Source organism: Macrobrachium nipponense, chromosome 42 (assembly GCF_015104395.2).
Source record: "Macrobrachium nipponense isolate FS-2020 chromosome 42, ASM1510439v2, whole genome shotgun sequence".
Lineage (NCBI taxonomy): Eukaryota > Metazoa > Arthropoda > Malacostraca > Decapoda > Palaemonidae > Macrobrachium > Macrobrachium nipponense.
In genome coordinates, this window is record NC_061103.1 from 9,638,638 (window position 1) to 9,645,319 (window position 6,682).

Here is a 6,682-nt window from a genome sequence, read left to right on the forward strand (position 1 = left end):
CCGGACAGGGAGGCATCCGTGTGAAATGGTTAATACCGGAAGGGGATATTGGAGGGGTATCAGTTTGGCCAGGTTCTTCACTTTTGTCCATGGACGGAGTTGATTGCGAAGGATCTGTGGAATTACTGACACTTGTCTTGAGATTTGGCGTTTGCTACTCGATCGCCAAACTCGGTTTTATATCCTTCAGCCTTGCTTTTAGGAGGATGTCTGTCAAGGAGGCAAACTGAAGAGAAACCTAGGATTCTTTCTTGGCTTCTCCTTGATGTTTGTTTGCATTTGAGAAATTGTTTCACAGCTTTGGCTATTTCTTTGCGTTGACCACTGGAATTGACAGATTGTGGGAAGACAAATCCCATTATTGGATTCCTAGCCACTGAAAACGAGACTCTGGAGTAAGTCTGGATTTCGTTTTGTTTATCTGGAACCCCAGATGTTCCAGAAATTGAACTACCTTTTCCGTGGCTTTGAGACATTCCTCGACTGTTGGTGCCCAGATCAACCAATCGTCGAGGTATGCTGCTACCATTATCCCCTGAGTTTCTCAATTGTTGAACTACCACTTCTGCTATTTTTGTGAATACCCTGGGGGCTACATTCAGACCGAAGGGCATCACTTTGAATGAGAATTTCTGATTTCCTAGTCTGAACCCTAGGAATGGGCGGAAGTGCCTGGCTATAGGGATATGATAGTATGCGTCTGTAAGATCGATGGAGCATGTGACGGCTCCACGAGGAAGTAAGGTCCTTACTTGCGAAATGGTAAGCATTTTGAACTTGTCGCAACGGATGATGAAAGAGTTTAGCCTTGACAAGTCTAAGATTACCCTTCTTTTTGTTGAGCCTTTCTTTGGACACGCTGAATAAGCGACCTTGAAATTTTAAATGCTTGACTCTCGCAATAGCTCCTTTCTGAAGGAGTTCTCTCGCATAATCTGTCAATTCCTTTGACGGTTCCTGGTAAAATGATCTGATTGGAGGGGGATCTTTGATCCAACTCCAACCCAATCCCTTGGACACTATGCTCTGTGCCCAATTGCTGAACCCCCACCTGTGACGGAAGAGGAACAACCTCCCTCCTACTGGGGGAGCCTCATTGTTGTTGGGCGGGTTGACCTCCACGCCCTCCTCTGAACTGCCTACCTCTTTGTCGCTCTACTTGAGCCACGCTGGCGAAAGTCGGCCTCGCGCTCTGCTACCTCTCGCCTGCCCCGAAAAGGGAGGGATAAGCCTGACTTTCATAAACAGGGTTGAAGGCCGGCGAGAGTGCGTAAGAGGTCGAGGGTTGCGACTGAGGAGACACAGGAGGATGGGTTGAGTCTGTTTTGAAGTTGCAGGCTGTCCCTGTTGGGTAACTGGGACGGCCTGAACGAATTGCTGCTGCTGCTGACGTTTCTGGTAAGGCTGGAATCTTCTACCAGCCTTCTTTGGTTTCTTACCAGCAGCGGGGGCGGATTCTTGTTTCCTCTTAGAGGAGATACCCCATCTAGCTCTGAGGCTCTGGTTGAGCCTAGCAGCCTCATGGTGTACCTCATTCACCGCGGACTCTGGGAAGAGGTCCGCCCCCCACATGCTGGAAGCCAGGAGCCTATTAGGTTCGTGCCTAATAGTGCATTCCTGCAGAACGTGCTTTCGACAGTTCCTCCTAGCTAGGAAGAAGTCGAAGCATCTGTCTGAACCGTTTGAAGCTGAGACTTGGCCAGAATCTTAAATAAAGGTTCTGTGCCATACGATAAAGCAGCCATCTCAGTAATGATCAAAGAATTGAGGGATCTCCCAAACCTAGTTCGAGCGTCGAACTCTGCCTGAATCAAGGTATCAGGCAGCCTCGGAAGCTTTTTCACCAAACTGGTCCATTGCACAGTCTGGGTTTGAGCTTACTAAGCGTGAAAGTGGACGGCAAGTTCTCCCACAATTCCCCGAAAGCTGGGAAGAGCGGAGAAGTACTCCGCTTCCCTCAGTTGTGGCATGGCTCATCCTTGAGGACTGCCTGAAGAGTCGCTTCCACTATTTTGGTAGCGAACGGAAGAGAAGCCTCCTCCTCCGTCGCAAAGATAGTAAAAGGACTCTTGAAAGCCTGGAGCTTGGTGTTGGTACACTCCCAGTCCTCAAGGCAGTGAACCCATTCCCGCTGAGCGTGCTCTCTACTATAAAGCACATGCTCTCTGGTGATCTTGTCTTCCCTAGTGAGCGCCGCTGCGGTCAGCTAGCATACCCAATGAAAGGCTGCGTCAATCCCGGAGGATAAAACTCGAAGTCCTCAATCCTTCGAGTTCCACACTCCGGGACAGAGATCATACCGTCCTTGAATGGAGCGTAAGCGGCTACTCTCCATGGGTTATCCATGGAGAAGGCTGTAGCGACTCATAAGGAGGTAGCTGGGGAATACCAGCACTTGCTACTAGGGGAGACTGGGTAAGGAACCTGAGCAAGCCCAGCTACTCGGTCCTCATTCTCTCTAACTCTTGGTTAGAGAGATCTTGGATGGACTGGGCCCGACTGATTCAAAGTGTTCGGACAGTTGCGCGAACATCTGTTCGAACTTGGTTCCGAGGGCGGAGACCTGTGAGCCGACCATCTCTCCTACCTGTTGCATCACCACTGCTGAGGAAGGCAGTGGGATCAAAGGTGCTCGTCCCCGCTACTCCACTCCCAACCGGCGTTGCGGAGTGGATGCGGTGGAGGCCGGAGAAGGCATTGGCTCAGCAGGAGCGCGAGCCTTCCTCCTTAGAAGTCCTTGCTTCTAGAGCTCTTGGAGTGTGAGGAGCTCGGCTTAGCCTTCACGCGTCAGCATAGGAAGTCGAAGACTTCTTAGCTGAAGAAGACGAAGACGACTTTTTAGAAGTCGTCTTAACGAGGGTCTTCGGTTCTCTCTGTCCCTTCCCACCTTTGGGGGTACAGAGAGAGCGGGAGAGCGGGCAGGGATCTCAGATCCCGAAAAGCCTTGGAAAGAAGCAGTAGAAGAAGGGACAGGAGAAGATCCAGGAGCGCCCAAGAAAGACCTTGGGCACCCAACACACCTACCTCATCTAACAAATCCTCTGCACCTACCGCCATAGGCTCAATATTAAGGTCCAGTGGGTTGCGACATCTGGGACCGTCTCTGCGTGGCCACGGCCCCTAACGACTGCTGCACCTCTTGCTGGATAGAAGCGATGAGAGGGCTGCAGAGATGGGGGTCAACATATCCTGGTTGACTTGCCGGCCGGGGAAGATCTGAATGGCCCAGCTTCTTGTCTAGGATGTATGGCTGGCCCTTGGCGGCGTTCTTGCCGAAGCCGCCCACCCAAGCCTTCAGGGTTGCTAGGGCGACTTCCTCATGCGGCAGCCTGAAAGAGAAGGCGAAATGAAGCTTCTAGTGGCGGGGACGGGGTTAAACAATGTTAAGACTAAGTGTTATTAGTAATACGATAAGAAGTCTAAAAAATCGACTTGCCCCTCCCACCAGCTGACTGACCAGGTCATAGCAGATGGTGCAGGCTTCTGGGTGCCAGACGATCGAGGCGTTGTAGGTCGTGGCACACGGGGCGTGAGTCCTGCACTCATCGTGGGCGCAGGGGTCGTACAGCGTCGCGTTACACCCAGGACCTGACAGTTGGTAGCCTGTAAGTGGAAAGATACATAAGTATCAGGAGAACACTTACAGCCTAACAATTGCTCCGCTGCATGCCGGAGCATGAAAGTTAGATTAAACCAGAGCCCCGCCATAATACGTGTGGTAACAAGGTGGTTGTTGTCTAAGGCTACGCCGGAGACAAGAGAAATTACCCAACCAGGTGTGGTGGTGAGCTATGAAACCACGACGGAGAACGACGGAGATGGTATACACACAGTTAGATAATACTAAAATTCACGTAAAATTAGGGTATATCCTTATATTTATAACGAAATAAATATATATAAATCTTTTCCCCCGCTTACTAGAAGAGTGCCCGGGTAAGAAGCAAGCTCTCCTCCGGAGTACGGAAAAAGGCAGGATATAGTAGGCAAGCAATAGACCACTAGTAGTGACCACCCCGCCCGCTGGCGGAGCCAGACGAACTATAACCAAAGGGGCCCGGCTGCAGCGGAGGCTCCGTTCGTTACAGTGGGAGAAAGGTGGGACTGAGCAATGGGGGAGGGGGGTTCCCGGCGTGACGCGGCGGCGGGAGAGAGAGAGGGGGGGGGGTGGCCGGCCTACTCCTCCCCGTCTCAACAACTACCCGCTCGGAGACCCGGTACCCGAAACACGTGGTCGCCCTAAACCCCAGCTGGGAGGAACCCCTGGCCTCCTCAGAGAAGGAGGGAGGAAGGCTACTGAGGTTGTCATAGCAACCAAGGGGTCCACCAGACCCCTCCCTATACCTGTAGGGAGGGAAGGGGAAGGGTAGGTGCGGTGGAACACGTGGCCGCCAGTGGCCTAAGCCGCGATAGGAACACAACCAAGGGAGGGCCACGTGAACCAGGCTGTACCAATACATGGGACATGCACCTAGGCTAGCCTAACACCCTAACAAAAGGAACTAAAATTACATCATAACAGGTGGAAAAGACACTTTTAGTAAAAGAAAAAGAAGCCCAGGGAGGAGGCAAAACTGTTCCGAGGAACAGAGGACTACTCGGAGCCAGCGATAGCCGATGAAGAGCAGAGAGCTGGGATGCTGGGCCAGAATACAGAATAGCCCTAAATACCAAACTAAGAGGATGGTAGACGGGCTAAACCTAGCTAAAAATACGATGTAAAAACGATGAACGTGATATAGTAAGCCCATAAGTACAAGAAGTCCCAGTATGGAAGACCGGGAATTCTAGACATGAGGCAGCATGGCGCCGCCACTAGCCGACCGGGAAACCGTATAGACCTATTAGAAGGAAAATACTGGTTCCTGGAAGACTAAAATACGGTAAAATATACTTATGAGGCACTTAACTTAGCCGATTGCATGCAAGCACGTTCCATGGTAATTAGTGGAGATAAATCCGAGAAATAGGCACACGTGAAAAAATGCGTTCAACGCGTACTGCTAAATATTAAGGATGACCGCTAGGGGCGCTGCTGTCCGTGGCGTCCTTAGTAGTAGTAGTAACGGCCGCATCACCCGTTAGTATCAGCTCGCTAGTGGGGATTTTGGATTGGAAGGTCTAAATGGTGAATGACTCGTGGTAGTGTTCCCACTCGCACTATTCTCATACCGACACTTCTTTTATAGAGTGAGCGAGTCAGTTTTACTGACATTTTCTTAATTTTGTTTTTCTCTGGTAAGATTTAGATTAATTTTGCCTAGAAAGAATGATATTAAGGATCCTTTCATAGGCCGACACGAGCTGAGCCCAGAAATCAGCTTCTGCAGACGATAGGAGCATAAGCCCCATCGCTTCCTCCGTTCTATACCAAATGCCTCTCCTACCTCCGAGCTTGCAGGGAGGAGAGCAATAAACTGTCTTCAAAGCCTCTTTCTTCGATTTCATCCATGTATTCAAGGATTGAAGAGCCTTTTTCATTGAAATGGCTGGCTTCATCTTTAAATATGAAGAGGACTTCAGTGTTTTGGTACTCGAGAAAAGAGATCTAGGCGAAGGAGGAGCTGCAGGGCTTAGTGAATCTCCAAATTCTTGAAGGAGAAGAGAAGCTAATACTTTATAATTGGAAACACCCTCGCTGGTTGGGGTTTCCTCTTCCGACACGTCTTCCAATCCTACCATAGTAGGGGAGCGAGCTCTTTTGGAAGAGTCTCTATCTGGCGATCTTGTTTCCCGCCCAGAGATACTTCTGGCAAGGAGAGAGACTAACGGATCTAGAAGTCTTCTCTTGCCTTTCCATGGTCTTCTCTGAGACGTGCAAGTGGAACAAAACTGTCATTTTCGAAGGTCCAGGTTTCTTTTTCTGGAGTTCGATTCTCCCTACACATATGAGAAGGAGATCTAATTCCAGGAGAATCACTATTAGAAGACAATCTATGTCTACCTGGTGTCCCGCTCCTGGAAGGCGCCTGGCGCCTTGCTGGCTCTTTGGTTAGTTTCTTGTTATTGACTGGCGCCTCGCTCCTGTCTGGCGCCTCTTGCCTGGACTGGCGCTCTTCATCGTCCTGGCTTGGCGCTTCCTTCACGCCTGGCTCGGCAGCCTCGCACTTGGCTGGCGCTTCGCGGCCTTTGGTTGGCTCCACGCGCCTGGTTGGCTCCTCGCGCTTGTTTGGCGCTTCGCATCTGGTTGGCGCCTCGCGCCTGGTTGGCGCTTCTCGCCTGGCTTGCGCCTCACATCTGGCTGGCGCCACGTCTGAGTGAATATCAGTATCACACCTGAATATTCCTTCTCGTTTATCTGGAGCTTCTGTAAACCTTTTACGGTTGTCATAAGTCTCATTCTCATCTGAAGAAACACCACTCCTCGGCTCTTCGTGCCTGTTTGGTGTATTGCGCCTGATTGGCGCCTCGCGCCTGGCTGGCGCTTCGCGCTTGGCTGGCGCCTCTCGTCTGGCAGGCGCCTCGCGTTTGGCAGGCGCTTGAGGTACGGCATTTAGTAGGTCTAGTGTAACGATAGAGCGAAACTGAAGACTCCTCATCTGATGAAGAAACTTCTTTTCTTGGAATTTCATAAAAAGGAGTCTTAGATTTCTTCACCGGAAGACGAGAATCCTTTCTTCTGAGAGGATCTTTAGATAGGACTCCGACAAGAGAAGCAATTAAATCCTGCATATTCTTTAAT